Genomic DNA, 23,042 nt, shown 5'->3' on the forward strand with positions numbered 1-23,042 from the left:
CCGCTCCTCATCAGACTTGTGCTCCAGACCCCTCACCAGCTCCGTCGCCCTTCTCTGGACACACTCCAGCACCTCAATGTCCTTCTTGTAGTGAGGGGCCCAATGCTGAACACAGCATTCGAGGTGTGGCCTCACCAACGCTGAGTACAGGGGCACGATCACCTCCCTGCTCCTGCTGCCACACCATTTCTGATACAGGCCAGGATGGCGTTGGCCTTCTTGGCCACCTGGGCACACTGCTGGCTCATATTCAGCCGTCTGTTGACCAACACCCCCAGGTCCTTTTCCGCCGGGCAGCTTTCCAGCCACTCGTCCCCAGTCCTGTAGCGTTGCATGTTGTGACCCAAGTGCAGGACCCGGCACTTGGCCTTGTTGAACCTCACACAATTGCCCCTGGCCCATCCATTCAGCCTGTCCAGATCCCTCTGCAGAGCCTTCCGACCCTCCAGCAGATCAACACTCCCTCCCAACTTGGTGTTGTCTGCAAATTTACTGAGGGAGCACTGTCCTTACGCCCAGCTCTGCAGGGCACAAATCAGCCACACCACAGCACTTGTCCCTCCCAGCCCTGAAAGAAGGATCACACTTACACCTCCACCTTCTACAACATGCCTGTTAGTTGATGCTTCTAAAACATGGAAAGGAAGAAAAGCAAGTGAGAAGTAAAATGTCTGGCAAACGTTGCTGGCCATGCCTGATCACGTCTCCTCGCCCCCCTCTTTACTTGGCCACCGTTTTCGCTCCCAGTAGCATTTCAATATTGACGTCTCCAGGTTTCAGCTGTTCTCCTCTCTCCTGATTCATGTGCAGCAGATGGTGCAAATGACACCCCTTTTATTTTCTGGATGAATTCATATCACCCTGCCAAGATGCTAATTTTTGTTGCTAGCCGTTGTACATCATGTTACCAGGGATGAAGACCGGCTTTGCTTTGAAATGGAGCAAAACTACAGTCACAGACAGGTTAAAGTTGGAATGAATTATTAGTTATAGCAGGTTAAAGTTAATGAAGATATTTTACTAACTAGCTTTATTTTGATCCTTGGTTTTGCTTATGGTTTGTTGGTTTTGTTTGTGGGCATCTACCCACATTTTGATGCCGCACATTATACACAGCAGCAGATCTTCCTGAAGCTGATTTAGTTATCATTTTGTAAAATCAGTCTTTGTCACAAACTTTCCAATGATGGTAAACAAATCTCTCCTTTTCCAGACTTCTAGTAAGTTAAACCAATCAAATAACAAAAGAGCAGAAGACATCTCCCCATTTCAGCTGTATTCCCCACACCAGCAAGCGCAGCCCAGCCAGAGCTGCCCACGGGCAGAGCAGAGCAGACGACTTCCCGGGTCTCTTCTCCCGTAACCACTCCAGATGGAGTTTCCCTCCTTGACAAGAGCTTTGCATTTTTTACTCACACTTAATTTGTCGGCCACTCCAAACCCCTAAGTCCTTTTCTGTCTTTCCCACTTACTCCCCCCTCCATCTGCACTGCTTCATACTTCACTTCATTGCATTTCAGCCTGGGGTTTTCAGAAACATCTCCTCAATTTTCATATCATTTATTATTTCAATTCTGTCCTCCAGAGTTCCTGTGATCCCTCCCTGCTCCACATCATCTGCAAATTTTACAAGTTCTCCATCATACAAATCACTAATTAAAATAGAGAACAGACTCAAGAGCAAGACAGGTCCCTTTGGGACTCACTGGAAAGGCTCTCCCAGATTTGCAGGCAAATAATGATAGCTACTTCCTCAAACAGCTACACATGCATCTTACACCTAGACATGTCCCTCTAGCTTAGCTGGAAATACAAAAGTCAAAGTCTATCATAACTATTTGTTCCCCTTTTACCTGCCAGGTCAGGTAATTAGACTAATCTGATATGCTTTTGACAAACCCATGATGGTTCTTTTGTTTCAATTTTAGTCATCTCTTCCAAGTGTTATGGATTGATTTTTTTCATTAATTAATTTCAGAGCCTTTCCAAGAACTCGTTAGGGCTTTTTAGTCAGCAATACACTGGACTGTATTTTTTTCCTTTTATATTTAGGGTCTGTATTTCCATTTTGATAGTTCTGAGACCTCCTCTGAGCTCCACAAGCTGTTAAAAATAATTACGCCTTGTTCAAAAATAGTTTTCCTTCTTTCTAATTCTAACGGGAATTTCCTCAGATCCTGCGTCCTGACCTGTCTAGCAGGTCCAAATAAACTCTTGCCTGTTTGTTCTCTGTTCTGGCCCCTTATTCCACACTCTGGTCAAAATTAACCAGGTTATCAGGGCATTTTAGACACTTCCATAAGCAGCCACTTCTCTGTCAAGTACTAGATCAATATTTCCTCTCCTATCTTCTTATTTCTAATGTATTTATAGCACTACTTCCCCCTGCTTTTTATCTCACTTGCTAAATGAAACACATTTTTTGCCTTAGGCTTTTCATTTTACCATTATACGCCTGTGCTATGTCTTCATCTTCATTTCTTGTCAGGTGCCTCTGCTTTTGTACCACTTCTTCAGATTTTCAAGTCCTAAAGGAGGTCCTGATTCTGCCCAAACGGTTTCTACTATATTCCTACCACCCCTGTGCAGGAGGGTGCTTGGCTGCTGTGTGTTCATCGGTTCTCTCTCAGAACCTGCCCTTCCTCATCCCTTAGACCATCATCCCAAGGGGTCCTACCTCCCAGCTACCTGCATCTGCTGAGGTCACCTTCGCCAGAGCTTACCATGCTCAAATGCTTAAATTGCTGCCCATGCTTCTTCCTTTCCTACAGGAGTAGCCTCTGTCATTTCACAGTCACTCTCTCCCAAATTTCCCATCTACCTTCAGTTCTCCACCAGTTCTTCCCCAACAACCAGAACTACACTGAGGACAGACCCTCTCCTCATCTCTCTATGGTGAGAAACCCTTCAGCCGGCCACCGGGAAGGAGCAGTTACAGTGTTATTCCCCACACATGCAAGTCCTTAGCAGCCTTCAGCAGCAGGGACAGAAGGTGGTATTCAGATTCACAGGTATTCATATCCCGAGAATGATGACAGGGGTGTTTTTGCTCCTAGGACCTTCTCTTTGCAGCAGAAAGCAGGAGGTCTTTCCGCACAGATCTGCTGGCCTTGGCACTGGCCGTAAGCAATGCACCAGGTGGCTTATGTGGCCGTGGCACGCATGCCCTGCACAAGCTCCACGGCACGACCGTGTCCCTGACTCTCCAGAGCTGCTCAAGTCCCCCTTTGCCAACAACCTCAGGCCCTTTGGTTCATAAGGCCCTATAATTAAACTCTCCGGGCAAGGGCATCCCACAGCTTTTAGAATCAATCCAATGACTGTGGAAAGGGGACTGGGATAAATGTATGAGGGGCAATTCTGAAAGCGCCCAAGAGTGGCACAGTATCTATTTCCCATTGAAAGTCAATGACAGGCAGGGACTGAAACACCCTCTGTAGCTTGGAGAAGCTCCTCCAGGTTAGATGACAGTAAATATTTCTGCTCCTTCCCCCTCTGCCGGTACGTTGAGAACAACAACTGCGATCAATAAAGATAACTTGAAGCTTTCAGGTACTAATTCTGAATTACAAGCAGCCAGTTTCTTTTCCAAGTCCTACAAATCCTCTGATAAACAAAAGTTAACCTCCCAAGCTGAGAGCTCTGAATGATTTGCTGCTGTTATCCTCTTGCACTCTTTGATCGTCTCCCTTCCCTGCATGGGCTGTCAAAGTCACAAGTGCTTCATTTTCTGAGATAAAGAACAATATACTTGAGAGTGATGAAGCAAGAAAAGAAGAAAAAGCACCTTGCAATTAAATATTTTAATAGACATTTTGAAGATGGTTTTGAAAGGAATTAAAATTAATGTTAATAATAGTATGCATCAAAGGGCTCAGGCTGAACAATACCTATCACTTTTTCTGCTTAAGAATAAAGTGCAAAAATAATACCCTATAATATTTTATACCGGCATCCCTTTTTTACTCTTCTAGGCTAGGCGGACATCCCTGAATAGCTGTGCACAGCAGCATTAAGCCCTCCCCCCCATATTCATACCAAGCAATGCGTTTGTGATGGCTTTGGTGAACCCTTCCGATGCTGTGCCTCTGCAGCGAGGGACCTCCTGGGAACGTGCCCGACACCAGCTCTGCACCACCTGCCCTCAGGTAAGACGACATCGGTCATTTGCTTCCTCCCAGCATGGCACTCCCAGCTCATTTTTGATTTAATAAGCTGGCAAGGAGACAGGGAACCAAAGACAAATGGAGGTAGAGCACAAGGATCGAAGGCAATCCTAGCACCATGCATCACTCGGTGCCTTATGTGCTGCCGCTGGCATGTGACCACAGGGAAGTCTGGATTTATATCGTTGATTTTCATTGGATTTCAATGGAGAAGAGTTTCAGCAAGGAGCCTGAGGCCCTGCTTTATGACTGTAAACCCAAAGTTATGACTCCTTACCCGTACTGAATTGAGTGCTGCTCCAGAAGCAGTCCCAGTGAGGCAGTGAACGTTTTTCCTGGGTGCAGATCTGCTTGGTGAGTGCAGCAGAGGTCTGTGGATGTAGTCAGCACAACCGCCTCAGCTTCTTCAACTACTGTTTGGGCCCCCTTCTTGCAATGTTAATAAACACAGCCAGCCCTCCACACAGAGGTGAATTTCAACAGGTATGAATGGCTAAGAAGTTACAAACACAGTCTCATAATTGATCTAAAATAAGTATTAAATGCAGATATTCTTGATATTGGTTAGAGATGTGAGTAACGAAGTCTTCATCAGTATAAATGAACAGCTCAGTATACAGCCTTGTTTATATTTTCCCTCTGATTTTGATCAATATTTTTGCTCAAATTTAGGCAGATGTTCATTATAACTTCTGTGGCAGAGCCACAGCTTCCGAAAACCTCATGGCTGGCACAGGCACTGCCTGTCACGACTTTCAAACGGCGTTGCACCAAACCGCGCGGCTTCTGCAGACTACCTAAAGCAAAATTCGCACAAGTTCAGCACCTCAGGATATTCTACTTCAGTGTGGCAAATGGAAGTGGAACATTACTGTATCTGAGACTAAGCAGACTCCGGGTAAGAAACATTATTTCCATTACACTTGGCTTAAACCCACTTACTTATAATTAAGTTACTGATCCATGCGTTGGTGTAAAATGACTCTACAACGTAAGTGCAGCAATAACCTAGAACAAAATCTTTAAATAACAATTGTCAAGTGAGAAGATATATATAGAATATATAAAAATTAATAGTGTTCATCCATCTTTCAAAACAAGTTAAATGCGCCTGTTTCTTCTGGAAAATCTGTGTTATGCTCATTGAACATTTTATTTTCATTACACTGGAACCTTTAGGCAGAAATAAAATCCACAATCAAAGTAGGACGGTTGTTTTGATCAGTTTTCAGATATTTATACATGAGAAGAAAAAGGAAATGCATCAAGATTCACACAGATGTTGGTACTGTCGACCACTGGGAAGGGAGCAATATAAACTAAGGGTAACGTGTAATCAGAAACGACAGCTCAAGCACAAATCTTATTAAAGAGGTATTGTAGAACAGGCTTATAAAGAAAGGAAGAAGTCTTAGCATTTGGGAAATTTGTACGAAGTTTGGACAGAGAACTATAAAATAGCATGCAGGGAGCAAGCTGTTCGAGCCACAAGCCGTATGAGAGTAACCACAGTGAACTCCTAAGCATTGTGACTCATTCCCAAAATGTCACACACAGTCTGCACCAAGAGCGGTTGACCTTGAAATCTGAAATTTTTCCTCTTTGAATAAGCCTTATATGAGTACAGACTACTTTTCCTTAAAACAATCACGAAATGCCCAACAAAAAATTCTGACCTTGCATACACAGCTTAGAAGAGTGCGGTATTTAGTGAAGTTGGGGTGAAACAGATTCTCAACGTCTCACCCGTCTCAAGCTGGAAGTCTGACGCTTCGCACCGAAAACTACAGCACTTGCATCACTTCAGTAGAACCGAACATAAAAGAAGTGATTGTGCACTTGGCAATGTTGTACATGGATATTTAAAAAAATCCTGTGCAAAATCATGTGCGCCCATTGCCCTGCCATAACTGTAAAACAGCCCCTTCCTCCAAACTTGTTCAGATACAGGTGTTTTGTGCGAATACAGGTGTTTTGTGCTTATGGAGGATGGACGGTCTTCAGTCATTTACGCAGATTGTATCAGGTATGCTCTGATTCTGACAGCACGGCTTTGGGGCGCTGACCGCCCAGGTTTACCCCCCCTTAACATCAACTGAACTCCTCTGACATTTTACAGGCCAGCCACACTTAAGACTGTTTTAAACTATAACTTTGTTTTTCTAATGAAGCAGCAGGTCTCTAAAAATCCCAGCGCTGATTCCTAAGCAAATGATAGGAAATGTAGTTTTCTGTACGTGCTGCTCTGAGGGCAATACAGCTGCTGAAGGAGCAGAGTGCCGTTAGCCCAGGGGAGTGGCACTGGCACAGGACAAGCACAGGGGCTGGCTGCCGTAACGCAGAGCCCCCCAAGCACAGTCCCACGCCATCAGCAGGAGTTCGCAGTCAGGCACCAGCAGATCCCACTCCGCAGCTGGGGCTCAGGTCACCCCCAGCCAGGTGATGGAAACATTACTGTTTCTACCAGGAAAAAAAATGCAACAAATGGGAATATGAATGATCTTAGTATACGTGGAATTTGGATAATGAGGTGCGATATAAAACCTGTTTGCTTTAGCTCATAGGTATACCACCACTCAGCTGCAAATATTCATTCAAATGTCTGTTTGTCCATATTGTTTTCTGTACTTGTGATTCATTAGACATTTGTTTACAGAGCTTCAATTATCCAGCAAGGAAGAAAAAATGTCTCTTTGGTTCTTCACCTGTATACACCCTTACTGTAAGGGACCCTAAGCCATCAAACTGAAGCCAACGCTGACAACCCAAATTCTGGAAGGAATTAATTCCTTTAAAATACAGGGAATACATGTGAAGATGACCATTCCTGGGTAATGTACAATTGCTGATCTGACCATGGGCAACCTATTTTGAATAAATAGTTCAAGCGACTTACCTGTCTCTCAGGAACAGAAGAAACTTCTGGTCATCACTGGCAGCAGGAGACCTAAAAGAGATAAACAGGTTCAGTTGTTGAGAAAGCATATTAAACACGTTTTCCATGAGGAGTTCTACAAGAAGTTGAATTGTTCTTTGTCGATGCTTTCTGCACACTGCTTGGCATAATTTTCAAACTACTATTTTATGCATCCAGACCAGAACACTTCTGTGGCTAAACAGGAACATGTAGAGAATCACAGCCATGATAGTTTGAAAAAGTGTTGCTCCTAAAGCAATTCATTATCTTAAAAGCTTCCGAGCCTTTGTGAACACATCTAACCTCATAAAGAAACCATTATCCTCAAGTTCCTCAGCACACTGTATTTTCAAATTCATTGCTGACTCTACTGTATTTCCTTTTGGATCCTTTAAAGATATCTCATTTATCTTTATTGGATTTTCTTTCATTTGGTTTCAAAGTTAAGCCATGCCAGAGAAGTTAAGCCATAGCAGAGAAGAAGTAATCAGTGCATAAAGTCTGAATCTTAAGAAAGTGTGTCCTGTCTTGCTGAAAAAGCAGAGCATTATGAAGAAAGATGTGCTAAAGAGGTTGCCTCAAACAGGGCTATCTGTGTATGCTGTCACAGGCGAAACAGCTGCATAAGACTTGCTTGCACTTCAGAAATCTGACTCTTAAAAAAACTCATCTGTAAGTAACCAACTTTTGCCAGGCTCCCAGGACTGATACGTGTACATAAAGCATAACATCAGGAAAACAGAGGAGTGTTTGGTTTTGAAGCATCAGAAATGATAGCTGCTGCAGACAGGAACCATGACCATGGTGGTCACTGTTTGGCATCAGAAGATTAGAGGTGAGGTCAAGGCTGGGAGAGCAAAGGCATGGAATCACAACTCCAGATGTTGCCCACTCCAGACCCTATTGTATTTAGGTAATATGGAGATGAAAAGAGAAACAGAATTAAAATTTTACTTTTTTGCCTCCCAGATTATTTCAGTATTTTTCAGCATGGAAAAGACAAAGACCCTGGTCACAGTAACTGCACTTAAATATTGTTTCCTCCAGCTATACAAAGGTATTGTACTTGACTTCACAGACCTTTCATACTATTTGCCTTAATGCAATTATTTTAGCCTCAAACATCGTTAAGCTTCATTCATTGCAGTTATTAAGTTGATAGCTACTTTACATATCCTGCACCTAAATTTACATGGATGCACCTCAAATACCTAACATTTGTCAGACTGCAGTATTTACTGTGCTATTTTCTACACTAAAGATACAGAGACGTGTAAGTATGTTGAATGTTTAGCTCTTCATTTCATCATTATCATTTTTAACTGTTCACAGAAAAAGAACCTTCTTCCTCACTATGTTCCTGCTGCTCAGATGTCACAGGAAAAGACAAAAAGTGAGTAATTTTGTTCTGCTGCTCCCAGATGAGAATAACCCAAAATTAACACGTTCCCGCAATGGAGGAACCTATTCCACCCAGGCTAGGATGGAGAAGGCGATCTAAACTACTGCAAGGCAATGGAGACGGCCAATACGCACCTCTCTACTGCACTGAGACACAGTCATGGCATGGTGGAACCTTGTGGCCAGGGCTGAAGAGGCATGAAGAAATAACTACCAACCAAAAACCTTAAAACTGAAACATGACATGACGGGTGACACGTACAGACAACACACAGGTAAGGGATTGCAAAGGAATACTGAGGTAATATCAGACGGTTGTGGTTACCATTGCATTGGGAGTTGAATCTAGCCAACGCTTAGGTCCCTGGCTGTGAAAACTGGATAGATCAGATAGCTCAGCATTTAAAGTGCTCATGGGCTGGGACTGCACTCAAAAAACCTTTAAAAAATTGTATTCTGTAGTAACAGAACCTGTAACATTGGAATAATACTTGTTGCTTTGTACATTGTAATTTATGCTGCAACTGGCAGCGTGTGACCCTGTGCTAACAGAACGACCCTTCAGCATTTGAAGAGGAAAGAAGATGCACTTAGCAGCAGCAGACAGGGCTCTCCACCCGCCGGCAGCAACCGCCCAGGACCTCCTGTGTCTCCAGGTGGCCTGAGCACAGACAAAGCTGCCGCCTCTACCAGCTCACCCTACAGCTCCTGGGTTTAGCCCCAGGACAAGCCAACGAACCCATCCTTTAAAACCAGCCTTGTTAACAAACTCCTGTTTTTTTAAGGAAGATTTTAAATTTCCAAGTTTGTTGTTTGTTTGTTGACTGGATGTCCTCTCCAACCACCTCCCTCCCCCAACCAGTGACTAGTCACAGGTCAGCGCAGACACCAGACTTTGGTCCTGCCTTGGAGATGCTTACCAGCTGCAAATTCCCCCGGCAGCAGCTAATGTTAACTCCTTCCCCGCCAGGGACAGCGGACCATGTAGTGACTCCAGCACAACAGTCAGCCATGACCTCATGACACTTATATTATGAGTTATTCCTCATTTTACCACCATACGAGACATCAAAGTCAACCAAAAGTTATACTTGCATCAGATTTTACACTATGCTTACTATACGTGGAATTGAACTGTATCTGAAGAAATAACAACATATAACTCTTTGTCCTTATAAAACTGTATTATTTATTATTAGCAAATGAATTTGAGCACATTTGGAGATCAAACAAAAGGGTACATCACTAAACTGTGCACTTCATAAAGAGAATGTTGTATTTACTTATTTCAAACATGGAAAAATACACAAGCACATATGTAAGGAATCATTATCCAGCTTTCAGAATCACAGCATGCACATACACTAATTTGAAGTAAACCATGGGTAAAAAAGACAAAGGCAGCCCCCCTCCTCGCTGGATAAAACAAGACAATGCTAGACTTTTAATCAGTACTGATAAGCAAAAATACATTATTTTGATTAATGGTCAGAGGCATTTGCTGTTAAATAATTGAACGTTTCCTACTGGGGGAAAAATAATCTAGCCTAGTCATAAATCAGAAAATGAGAAAGATGTAAAAAAAATAAAACAAAATGGCTTACTACAATAAAAATAAACTACCCAGAAATGTCCAACATAAGGACATAATGTAAACAAAAAGGTGATGCTCAAGTGTTCTTTGATATTATAACGTCTTTTGCAAGATGTCATATGTCCCCTGAAGGTTAGCCAGCTGGTTAATTCGATATCACAGTAAAAGTTACTGATGCACTGAAAATAAAGGCAAAATGCAATTGCAGTATGCTCGGATTTAATTTTTCTCTGCATGACCTCAGTAGTGGATCCACAGGAACCTTGCCAGATTCCCCTCCAGACATCTGACCACGTTTTATGCACTGGAATCAATACCTGTATGTTTTCAGGGGACAACAGTTCAAAGTGCTTTGGTTTGACTGAACCAATTTTACATGGGTCAAACTCTGAGGACAAACTTTTGGTCGACAGGCAAGGTCTAATTAAATCCTAGTATATTGTCCCAACCTCAAATCCTACGTACCTAACATCACTCTCCAAACTTCCATCAGTTACTTGTCCTTTGTTGTTAATACTCTGTCATTACATCTTCCTTCAAATTTACTTATGCACACAAACACAGGACTTCGATTCAGTCTGAGGTCTACAGAGCTTTGTGGGAGGCTCCAAGTGAAGCCAAACAGGATCAAACGCATAAAAAAAGACCAAGCCATTTTTTACCATCCATCTTTTCTTCTCATGCTTTTCCTCTACTCAGTACCGTCTGCCATGTCCTGTATCATTTTGGATGCAGTCCTACACTAAGATTCATCTCCACCTTTGACTCATCTTGTAACTCTCCATAAGTGCTCTCTGTAGATGTTGGCACAAACACCTCACTTCACCAACTGGAGTAAGTGCAAAAAACAGATTCATCAAACTCTTTGAACCCTACAAGAAGTCCTTGTATGAATAACACAAACTGACTCAGTCCAAAGAATTTACCACGCATAAAATAAATAGATTTGGTCGTGCTAAATCAAGTATTAGCATTGCTTGTGCATCTCTGCTGCTAGTGCAGATACAGATTTGCAGAGCAGTGGATCAGCTGAAGCCGGGGAAATCACCCATGTTTTGCATTTTGATCTGCAAGCAAGCTGTAGCTCATGACTCCGCTCTGCCACTTTCACTGCTGAACCAGATCCATCAAAGGAACAACTGGTAAGCACTGGTTGCTCCCCTCACTCCCCCAGATGTAAATCTCTTTCGTGAATTACGGGAGACTTCACATTTAAAGAGCCAATTAGAAAATATGGATGTTCAAGGTATACTAGTGCTGTTTACCTAAAATTGATTAAAGACTGGAGCAAATAACTCCTTCATCATCTGTCCCAAGGGTGCGAATATAAACACTGCCAAATGTTTGGTTTTACTTCCACCTCAAGATTGAAATAACACTGCTCATAAACAGCCCTTCAGGGAATATGGGTTCAGTTGCAGGCGTCTGAATCTTCCATGATATACAGACATTATTTGAAGTTTATTTTTATTGAGTTTTAAATATGATATGGTAAAAGGAAAAAAAGTGGCAAAACTTCTATTAAATGAGTTACAGATGCAGCTGCTTTAACAGGAGATTGCAAAATTATGCAGTTATTCCACATGCTGCTGTTTAGAGTGCACTTAACCTGCACTGTGGCACTCCAAGGAAAAAAGAAAATGGACCAAAATGCAAGATGAAAAAATCACCAAAGGAGACATGTCATCATCCTGTATTATAATGCCTTTTAGGGTACTTTGGTCTCCTTGATGACTCACACATTTTAGCAACTCTTTTGATTCCATCATATTCATTTACAAAGTCTTCTAATCTCAATTGTACTTGTAAATCAGAACAGCTAGAATAACTTCACTGAAATTACAGTATAACTGTATGGAACTGACTGCAGCTGGAGGGTCTGGCTGTAGACTTCTTTTCCAATTACTTGTCTCATCTACTACCTGTGACCTGCTCACAAGCTATGAACCCATCCCACACCACGTGTAACTGCAGCTCATTGTAACTGATACTGGACTTTGTTGTCACAGTTTCAATTTACACTTCGATATCAGCAAGACAGAGATCAAGGATGTCTTCTTCCCTGACCACCGTCTCAATTCTCTGGGTTATGAAACTGTCTCCATTGAACTGAAGAACTCACTTATGTGCCCTGGTTTCACATAGAACTGGGCAAGGAAGAGATATTTTGGAATCACTGATCATTCTGAGACATGTTAAAAAAAAGAAAAAAAGAAGGCCTAACTAAAATAAATGTTAACATACTGGTCAATCAGGAAGTTCAAATATCTGGTCTGGGCTAAATATGTATTTTTTTTATCTTGGCAATGTTCAAACTTACACCTATCAGTGTAACACTGAATGTTTTCAGAAGAAAATGGCAATTAAAAGAAATTTCTAAACAAGGCATCAATAAACCTGAGGAAAATAATACATTTTTAAAGCCTCCATCTGCTGTATAACTCAAAATGAATGTGTATTTTTCAAATCGTGCTGGGATTCAATTTATATTTCTGTTGAAAACGTTTTGTGCAAAAATGTTATCCAGTCCCAACTTGAAATATTAGAACAAATATTAGCAAGAAGTTCCCCTCCGATCCTAGTTTCTAACATCCTCCTTTAAGTTTATTTTTTCCTTCCTGATAACCTTAGGAATTTCACTTCCACACGTTTAAATGGCTGAACTGTAGCTCCTTGAATACGATCTTGATCCAAACTGGAAGTCATGCAGAGAAAACTGGGAGAAGAGGTACAGCTCCAACCAGGAACTCTGTATTTCTGTTTCAAAACCATATTTTACTTTTCAGCCAACACATTTTAGGATTGCAATTCTTATCAAGAACTTGGTTTGCTAGCCAGCATATCTCCCATGGGATATGAATAGCTTGGGAGGATCTTACTAAGACAAAGGCCAGGTCACCTACACTAGCGTTGCGCTTTACGTCTACAGCACTGAAAGCCTACAGAAAGAGCAAAGGCAATTTTGGAAGATGAGAGAGACGTAAGTCAAGAATGCAGTTACTAGCCAGGCTGTGTAGGGACATCCCACAGAGACAAGCTGTAAAATAATACTCATTGTGTTTCTCTCGGTTTGGTGTAACACCAGGGAAATCCATGTGAATGCAGCAGCAGGGAACAAGAACACAGGCACTGTGCTTGCTGGAGTCTACTCCTCTGCCGGAGTCTACTCCTCTTTTGTTCCTGGTGACCTGTTTCCAAAGAAATCAGTATCTACTCAGTTTAAAATAAAACAAAGTGAAGTGGTTATTTAAAAGAAAATGAAACCCAAATGTGTCCAACAACTGCAGGTAACACAAACCTGAGAGAAGCTTAAATAAAATGTATTTGATTTGGTTCTTGCTTGAGTGAAATGGAGAGAAGGCAGCTCTAGCGTGCCAGAAAACACACATTCATCCTCATTGCTGCAGCAAATGCAAATTGTTATTAAACAGCTTATGAAATTGATTTGGAACTGGCTGACCTCCCTGGAAAATGAAGCTATTAATTTACACAAGCCAAGACTCCGGTCCAGTAGCTCTGCACCGACTTCTGCAAGTAGAGGGCCAGGTTCTGAAATCAAGAGTTACTGTTGATTGATGTAAGTTCACAGACTCCAGCCTGAATCTCAAATATTAGTCCACTGTTTCATGGACACTAAAGAACCAGCATTAAAATTGCTTTAAAAACGAAATTCAGCAAGGCCAGAAGGAAAATGCCAATATGTATCTCTCAGCAACTACTGAGTTAATCTTGGGTTTCAAAGCACCATTTAAGCCGTCTGGGGGAAATAATTGAGTGGAAATCTGTTTTAAGTACTGCGTTTTGATTTTATCTAGGAATGCAGATAATCAATCTCTGGTCTGAAAGCTGTGGATTACAAAATGTATCAGAGCAAATGGGACTTCTATTGGCTCAGAAATAAACATGAAGGGGCAAGCGTACAGATGACCTTGTGGGGGATGGATGGCAGCGAGGGAGGAAAGGCAGCCAGCACCATTCTTTAATTATCCAATGCATCTTCTCAAGGAGGAAACCCAGCTTCCGAAATGCAAACCAGCCGTCTCTGGTGCTGGAACCAAGGGGATGGGCTGAGGCCACTGAGAAAAAAGGGGCTGGTGGCCACTGCCAGGAGACCCCTGTGTACTGCCTGGGAAGAGCAGAGAGGAAAGTACAGGAGCAGAGGTTCTCCACCTGCGTAGCAAGGCTTGCTGACACTGTGTTTTCCCATAACTGATATGGGAATAATACTCTGTCACAGTATTCAGACCAGATTCAGATTCACACTGCTCAACTCATCTTCCTCTCCTAGAAGCTACCTACAAACCTAGGCAAATAAGGGTTAGGATGGTTTCTTCCACCAACACCCCTTAAAAATAAAAGCCAAGTAGTAGAGGCTTTGTTTTTGTTCATGTTTTACTATTCTAGGGCCAAACAAGCAACTTCAAACTAAGTAAAAATAATCCAAATGCTTTTGCCTCGAAGTTGGAAGCAGAACCCCTCCAAAAATTCCCAACACTTGAGCCCCTTTCTCTGAATTTGGTGTTGGCCACTGCCTGGCTGACAGCCCCAGGGATGGGAGTCCTCCTCCGCTCATCTGAGGAGCACGTAGCTCATGATAGCTGCAAGGCAAGATCGTCCTGCTTTCCTTCAATCATTCCTCCTTCCTAACATACCCTTTCTTCACAGAAGTACATGACTTTGCCTGTGCATTTCCCATTCTGAGTTCAGACCAGCAGCTCACACAGACAAAAATAGTTCTTCCAATGAAAAGGAAAGAAGACTCTTCTCTAATTCTCCTCTTGGCTTTCGAACTTTATCTTCAGATCCAGGTGACCTGAATAGAAATATCCTTTTTTTTTCCCTGTTCCATGTAGATATTTCAGCCAGGTTCATCACCAGAATGTCTGACCTTCCACATAAAGCTTCAGAAAACATCTTACATACAAAACCAATGCCCAGTCAAACCAGACCTTGTGACATGTGGCTTGAACGAAGAGCAGAATGGGGAACTGAGTACCCGGTATTTATTCAGGGAGGTTCTGATGTTGCTGCTGCCCTTTGACAAAGTGTGATGAGCTCCCGCCTTTGTCACCTGCACGTTGTGCTGTCTCTCTCTGTGCACACTCCTTGACACTGGTTTTTCAAAACACAAAATAGAGCAAAACGAATTGTCTCTTAGAAAACAGACTGCCTCCTCAAAGCATTCTCATGTCTTTTTATCATGAGAGGGATGAAGTGACAAGGCATACAATGAAACATTCTGAGTTTCCACACTCAGAACATCTTTCCAATAGCATACAATTGATTCTTACCGCACTGCAAACATTTACACAAGAACTACCAAGTGAAAGATCCTACTGTGAAGAACACCATGCAAGTATATGACAGAAGTAGGACTAACGTCCCAAAACTAACGTGCCATCAACACACAACCCGCAGAGCACCTTTCTCTCGGTTGCTTTGCGAGACGCCCTTCTCAAAGCAGCTCAGAGGCTGACCACCACTGCGGGCAGGCAGGCTACCATCATCTTCCCTGGTTTTCCCCACTCACATCCACTGGGTCAGAAGGAGGGATATCGGTGCTGTAAGACTGTACCAGGGCAGAGAGGTCTGAGCATTTTTGTGAACGGATTCATACAAAGACAGACTTCATCCCATTACAAACTTTTGTGTCCCAAGCAGAATATGTCTGAACGCTCACAAATATGCAATACATAATTATATATAAAGGCCTTTCCTCTCTTCCCTGCTCTCACTTCCACTGAAGCCAGTTTTAAGGGTGCAGAGTTGTCATCAAAACTCCTTGCCAACATGTGAGCTGAGGAGCCTGTTTTCCACTGATGAGCTGATGCTCCATACCTGCTCTCACGCCTCCTACCCTTCTTGAGGTGCTGGTTGCCACCATCGATTGCAGTCTGCACAGGAAACACTCCCGCCCCCAGCGAAGGGCACACAGCGAAACCACAACTGGCTCGAGGAGATTTTATTCTAGCATGTACACATGTATTCCACTTCATACACACTGCAGCATGTGATAAACTATTTGTGAACTTTAATATTCAAATCTGTCTAATACTAAAAAGGCTTTTGAAAATCTTTCCCCTCCTCAAAAAATTTCTAAGCCATGGGGTTTTTTTTGTGAAATAGCTTTTTCCTTCCTTTTCAATGTAATACAATATGTTATTCAAGAGCCAAAGAGTTGTCAGTTTTTATGTTATGATAATCTTCTCGAGCATCCAATTTTATTCTTTTTCCCTTCGTGCTGTCACTCACATTCTAGCCTGTCACAAAAGAAAATGTCTGAATACATTAATTACATCTTGTTAGACCTCCATATAGTTAATGCTATTGAGCAAATCAAATCACTTGGAAAATAACTAAAGAGAAACAGTTGCTGGTATTGCAGAATTTTTATGCATCGCACTTCAAAGCTGGAGCTTTGCAAGACAACAAAAATGATTATTATAGAGAATGAGAAAATCAAATACAACTTGATCCTCTACCCTTGGAATGTTTTCTGAATGCATTACAATGTATATTTTCCGTCCTGGAAAGAGCAGTTGAACTCTTTTCACATATTACCTTCTTTTATGGTGTAATTACAAATGCCAGTTCTGAAATTATAGTATAAAAACTTTCTGAAGCTAGGAAGAGATCCAATTCTAAGTCCCCACGCACATAAACATCGACAGTGATGGTTCCATTAACATGAATAAAAAGATAATTCTGTTGGGTCTAAGAAGACAAACAAGTTACCCTGGGATTAGCAAAGGGCGGTATTCACATGGTTACCCTCAGTAAGGTTTGTCAGCCTGACTCCTGTGGCTCTGCAGAGTGGTAGAGCTAGATTTTTAACTGCAAAAATCACACTTAGAGTTAAGCATACACCTACCTATTATGTTTATAAATTAAGAATTCATTTTTGTAATCTGAGACCCTAAAATAACAACAATAGTTTGGATCATCAGCACAAGATACTTAAAAAAGTACTGACTGCCCACCAAGTTTTATGTGTGGTTCACCTAGAGAGGCAGCCCTGCAGAAAATCCTACAAGAACATCTTTGAAGACTATGCTGCTAACAAAATGTGATTTCACTGAACAAAGAAAACATTATTAGGATTATGTAAAATCCTTACACACAGAAGCAGGCAAATGCTTCCCAAATCTAAGCTGTGTTATCTTTATACCTTAAAGATATTTCATTACTTTTACACTTGAATGAATAGCCACTCTTACATGTATTAAATCATATTAGTAGTGGGAAAAGACAATGAAATCTTTCTAGCTTTGAAGAAGTTATCTGAACAAGCAAGACAAAAATAAAAACACTTTTGGATGATGCTGATCTTGTCTGCTTTCTCACAGAGGTAAGATTTTGTTACTCGGCCCTGTTAAAAGATCAACCCTAAGAATCTGGAAAAATAGCTACTCGTGCATTGATATTTTATCAGTATTTCTGTGTCACATCACTGCTAACGCCAACAAATTGCAAGTGTATTCTAGTGAACAGTCTGCTACTGCATGTTAAACATTTAACTTTTCATTGAAATGCCATTTAACATCAGAAATTTTTAAGTCATGTATAGTCTTCATTAACTCTACAGTTCTGGCACAATCTAAGAACAAGGTTAAAAGACACGTGGATCCATCCATCCTGTGAAAGGTAATGACACTGGGTGCGAGCGCCCGCAGAACTCCAGCACGGCTCGTTCTCCCCGGGGAGCAGCAGGCCAATGCTCAAGCCTCACCGCCTGGCACAGGGGGGACCGACTGTCACATCAGGGCTCTACCTCCACCAGTCACATTCAGATTTACGCCTTAGAATTGACATGATAGAAAATTAAGTCAGTCATTCTGTGGTTTCCTTAAATTATCACCTGAAATTCAGCTCTCATCATTCAAATCTCTCTTAATGCTTTCCTTCTCATTTTGAAAAAATGGGCAAAAGTTGAGTTCATGGATTTCTTTATACATAAGGTTTACACACTGCTTGATTGACAAATAGCTGGCCTGCACACACACAAAATACTTTTCTTGAGGACCATGTTTTGAGTTTCTCTTCAGTAGTGTCCCAAGGGGAAGAAAGGGGAAAGTCTAGGGAAATGCTCAAGCTCAATTTGCTCTTTGCAGCAAAATATTTGAGAAGACTTGGGAAGAAATTCAAAAAACATTCCTTGCCCTTAGAAGAGAACATCTCAAGACACTGCGGAGTCTTCTATTTCAATAGCAAGTAAGTGCCTTTAAAATCCACAGAACCAAGTGCTCTAACAGAAGAAACCTGCAGATAATTTCTTTTCACAAGTGAGATACAACTCAGGTTTTGGATATGAACCTGTGCTGGAGCAGGCATGATCACTCACAGCCCAAAGGCTCTGTCTGCCTCATGAGCTCCAGTGAGTCGTGCCGTGGTGGTCCGAGAGCGCACAGTCCCCAGACACCTGTTCCAGTTCAAATTCCTGTATGGGGTGGCAAAATGGGAGGAGTGGGCACAATTCAAGCTGTGCTATTTGCACAATGATACCTGGCCAACAGAGGCATGGCAGACAGCTGAAATTGCCCCAGCATGAATTGTCAGAGCTTATCTGAGCTTTAAGACGTCCACATCTTTTTAAGTATCTACAGACTTTGAAAACATCTGCTTCAGAGCGCTCGACCTGGCTGATAAAGATTTCTGATACGTAGAGACTCCTTTGCCTATTTAAGATTTATACCCTCTCCTTTTTGCCACAAGGCAGTAGAGAGCAACAGCGAGACCAAGGTATGGCACTGACATGGGCTGTACGGTCGATTAAGAGGGTGTGCTATGCTGGTGGGATTGGTGGAGCTGGTGCTAGGTGGGCTTGTGGCCTGATGCTCTGCCCCAAGTGCTCCATGCAGCTGCAGTGAGCCTTGGCCTCGCTCAAGCAGCTTTTTGGGTATTTCCTGCGGACGTACGTTCTCAGAGTGGGCCCTTGGGGCTGAACTAATGCAACAGTGGAGACAATCATAACGTCCTTCCACTAAAGTGCCCTTTAGGTGACAGCTTGTTCTCTCTTCAGCTCTCCCAACCGTAGCGCTGCTATACTTAGACTTCTTACCTTCTTCCTCACTCCTGTTTCTATTAAAGCACAGCTACCTCAGGATGATGAGAAACAAAAGCAGAATAACAATGAAGTGGAGAGCAAACAGTTTCCCAGACTCCCGCTAGATCTGGGAGGTCCTTCACACAGTTAATATTATGTAAAGAACAAAGACACAACTGGGTTCAAAGCTGAAAGTCTTTGCTGAATAACTTACAAGTCAAAAACTAGCCAAAAGTCACCTAACAGGTCAGTGACACAACTGGGAGAAGCACTCAACTCTCTGGTAAGAAAAATTACTTAACGTAAACATATAAAAAGGTTAACCGTATCCCAGACCAGATTTATCCGAAACATGAGCAGCAGCAAGAATCAAACACAGAAACATACTCTCCATTACTAGTGTCCAGTTCTTCACTGTGATCAAGAGCACTGTTCTTAGTGAACTGGGGGCAGGGGGGGGAATTACTGAGTAAATTGGGACCAAAACGTATTGCCCACTTTAACTGAACAGATGTCAAATAGTCATTAGCATTACAATGATTAGTAAACTGAAATTACGTGTTATGGGTTTAGCGCCTTAGATTAAGCATTAACCTGTCTTAATTAAATTGCATCTCGGTAATTGATTTCACAGTGCTGAACTGTAAATAACAAATTGCAGATGATCTGGTTTTTTATCTAGCAAGATAATGTAAATCAGCCTTTACACGTTGCATTACCTCCTCATCTCTATCCCTTTTGATGAGGCTTACTCACTCTGCTTCTTTTACCTGGACACATAACCTTCTCTGACTCTACGCGTACATTTAATCACGGCTGCTGTTTTTCTTCTCGAACTGATGAAAGTCATAGCTGGTGATTTGTAGGGCAGGCTGATAGGGTGCCCAACAGCTGATCTTTGTACATGATGTCTTGTCCCCACTGTAAAGTTTCCTTCTGTGTGCAGAACCATAACCATTTGTTCCACACACAAACATGGCTCACACAGCCGTGTAGCTACTGAGTGTGTACAATACGATGGGACTGGGGCAGTGAACCAGCCTATGGCAAAGTAATGTAACATGGACTTCTCCTAGCTATCCCTGCACTGTGTAACAGCTCCTATTTAAATAGAATAACAACATAACAGCTTCATTTTCTTTTGACTACACTGTTCAATATAAACAAATACATTCAATGAGAGCAATCAGTGTAACCAAATTCAATATCTCAATGCAAATTCAGGTTCTTCCCTAAGTAGGGGACTGACAGATGATCTTTCTGTCAATTACATCCTTTCAAAATAAGGGTCAAGAGCAAACTCAGAAGCTTAGAGCTAGAGGGCAAGGAGGTAGGAGTGGCAGGGTAACTGCTCTCAGTCTGGACCTCAAAGCTAAATAGTTGGAGACTATCAAAGAACCACCTGCCTTCCATCAGCATGACAATACAAAATGAGGGTGGAAAAGAGGGAAAACTGAAAAATTAGTTTAGGAGCAATGATGAGTAAGGGGTCTTGGGAAGCTAAAGAACAAACAGGAATTAAAGCAATAGTACAGCTACCGAATGTCAAGGCGGTACAGTAGCATTACACCAAAGACCCTTAGGAGTTACCTTCATCACTTGATAGTGATTCAAAGGAAAGGAAGGCCTGCCTGCCTTCTAAAACAACCAGAGGAACCGGTGGCCAAGGACACCTTCTCGACAGAGAATCAGACTTGTTTGTTCATCCAATACTTACCTCATTCTGCTTTCCCCTTTCCTGAAGTGTGCAGCCATGAGTATCTGAGATGAAAATAGGACACGAGGCCGAGTTGCAGAAGATGAAGATGACCAGAAAGATGAATGGCCCAGAAAAGCCTGGAAATGAAAAACTACGGCACGATGTATACAGCACATCAGAGGTCTAAGGGGATGCAGCACAGACACCCCAATCTGGCTCTGCTTGCAACCTTGTCACTCTTTCAAGAAGGCTGGTGCACGTGGGTTGCAGGTGCTACACTGATGGTGTGTTTGGTCATAACTTAGAGCTTGAAATTCAGTGATTTGAGAACCAATTTTAAGCAACACATCACATTTCAGGTTAGTATTAAAAAAAAACGTGAAAAAACATCAAGTAGCCTTTAAGTCCCTTGTACAGCTATTTTCTTACATCTGTCTGCTACTGCTTTCCTGAGGCATCTACTTTGTCAAACTTGAACTGCTTTGTTCACTACAGAGCTTGCAGCTGTGTCTCATAACCATGAGGGCCGGGCATCTGCATTCGTAATTGCTTGATCAAGCACAATCAAGACAGATTGGACTGATTTGCTCTAATGCGACTGTTAACCCTTCATACCACATGTGTCGTAAAGTGTCACAAACACAATCATTTGACCGTAACTCGGAGGGCTTGGCAGACATAAGCCAAAACTGGCAGACTGTATCACTGAAAAGATGATGACCCTGACAAGTAACTTCTGCCTTTAAAGGGTGATAGCTGCTGCAGAATTGATTTTCAGCAGGGTTACAGAATCCAAACAGCAGAGCCAGCTTGACCGTTACAGTCCGACACATAAGCTTCTTTCAGTATAGGCGCTTCCATATGTCACCCTGCATTCATTGCAAAAACGCCAAACAGCATCAGCCAGTCTTTTCGCTCACACTACGAAACACTGCACAGCTTCAGAGGAGGTGGTGCAAAGCTGCTCGGAGCCATCTTTTGCACCACCCTGACCTTGAGATGGTCTTCATTACACTGGGGGGGAGGATGAATTAAGAAAGGCGAAGGAGTAATTTCACACCAGCTGTTGGCAGTAGCTGAAGATGACCGGAGTAGACGAGTAGCCTGGCCACACACACTGCACTAGGAACAAGGAAACACAGCTGAAAGGCCTGACCAAAGGCGCAGGAGCCTCCACGGAGAGGGGTGGTAGCTGCATCAGGAAAGGGAACAAGCAGAGACACACTGAAGTACAGATTCAGGACACAATCTGGCCCACGGTAATCAAGGAAACATAATCAAATGAAACAAGGAGACTTTTTCTCACTTCCCTTTTGGACCTTCACTGTGCTTTGAGTTGTGCATCTAATTAAACTACCCATTTATTAGGGAAAGACCAAGAAGAGAGACTCTGTCTCTGCAGAAGTCCAGTACAAAACACCCACAGGTGAGGTGGCTAGAATATTTGAATACAAGATGTGTAGAAAGTCCTTTCCCCATGAACATCCCTGGTCATTCTGCAGGCCCTCGTTTCCCGACTGCTGTCGGGACCATGCTCCTGCCCCTCGCTCAGGCTGTGTGGCCATTCTTGGATCCTTCCTCACTCTCCTTCTGCTGTTCTCTCCTGAAGCTCTTCTGTTGCACCCACTTTCACTGTCCCATTAACCAGCAAAGCCCCTCAGCCCCAAAGGGCACTGTATTCTTTCTTGAGAGGGGGCTGTATTTTGGTGAAGCTTTACCTGATCTCCACGTTTTTCCTCCAGAGAAGCTGTCAGTCCTAGTACAGTTTAATGCAATCCATAACAACAGGTTGAAAAATCGGTTAAAACACATTTTTATACTGTCTGCCTTGGTGTTGTCACCTGACATGAGTATTTGTGATACCCACTGGTACAAATGAACCCTTCTACATCTGACCAAACCACTCTTCAAAAGCAGCTTACAACTGAAACAAGCTGAAGTATGTACTGTGGGGGAAAAAACTCCACAGAGGTAATGCATTTTTGTTGGGAGGATTGTGGCATTTTGAAAATATCACATATGCCTACATTTGGCATGCAACTCCTATCACTAAGTTTTATTTCTGAAAAGGTATTCTTCTGTTGAGGAGTGTCAGGCAACCTTAACAAGAGGTAATGCTATCAGAGCTGCTGTATAATCTCTGTGATAGCACAGACACGCACTGACTGCATTAACCTAGAATAGGAACTTAGAACAACACACTAATTATCCATATGCTATTA

Source organism: Gavia stellata, chromosome 12 (assembly GCF_030936135.1).
Source record: "Gavia stellata isolate bGavSte3 chromosome 12, bGavSte3.hap2, whole genome shotgun sequence".
NCBI lineage: Eukaryota > Metazoa > Chordata > Aves > Gaviiformes > Gaviidae > Gavia > Gavia stellata.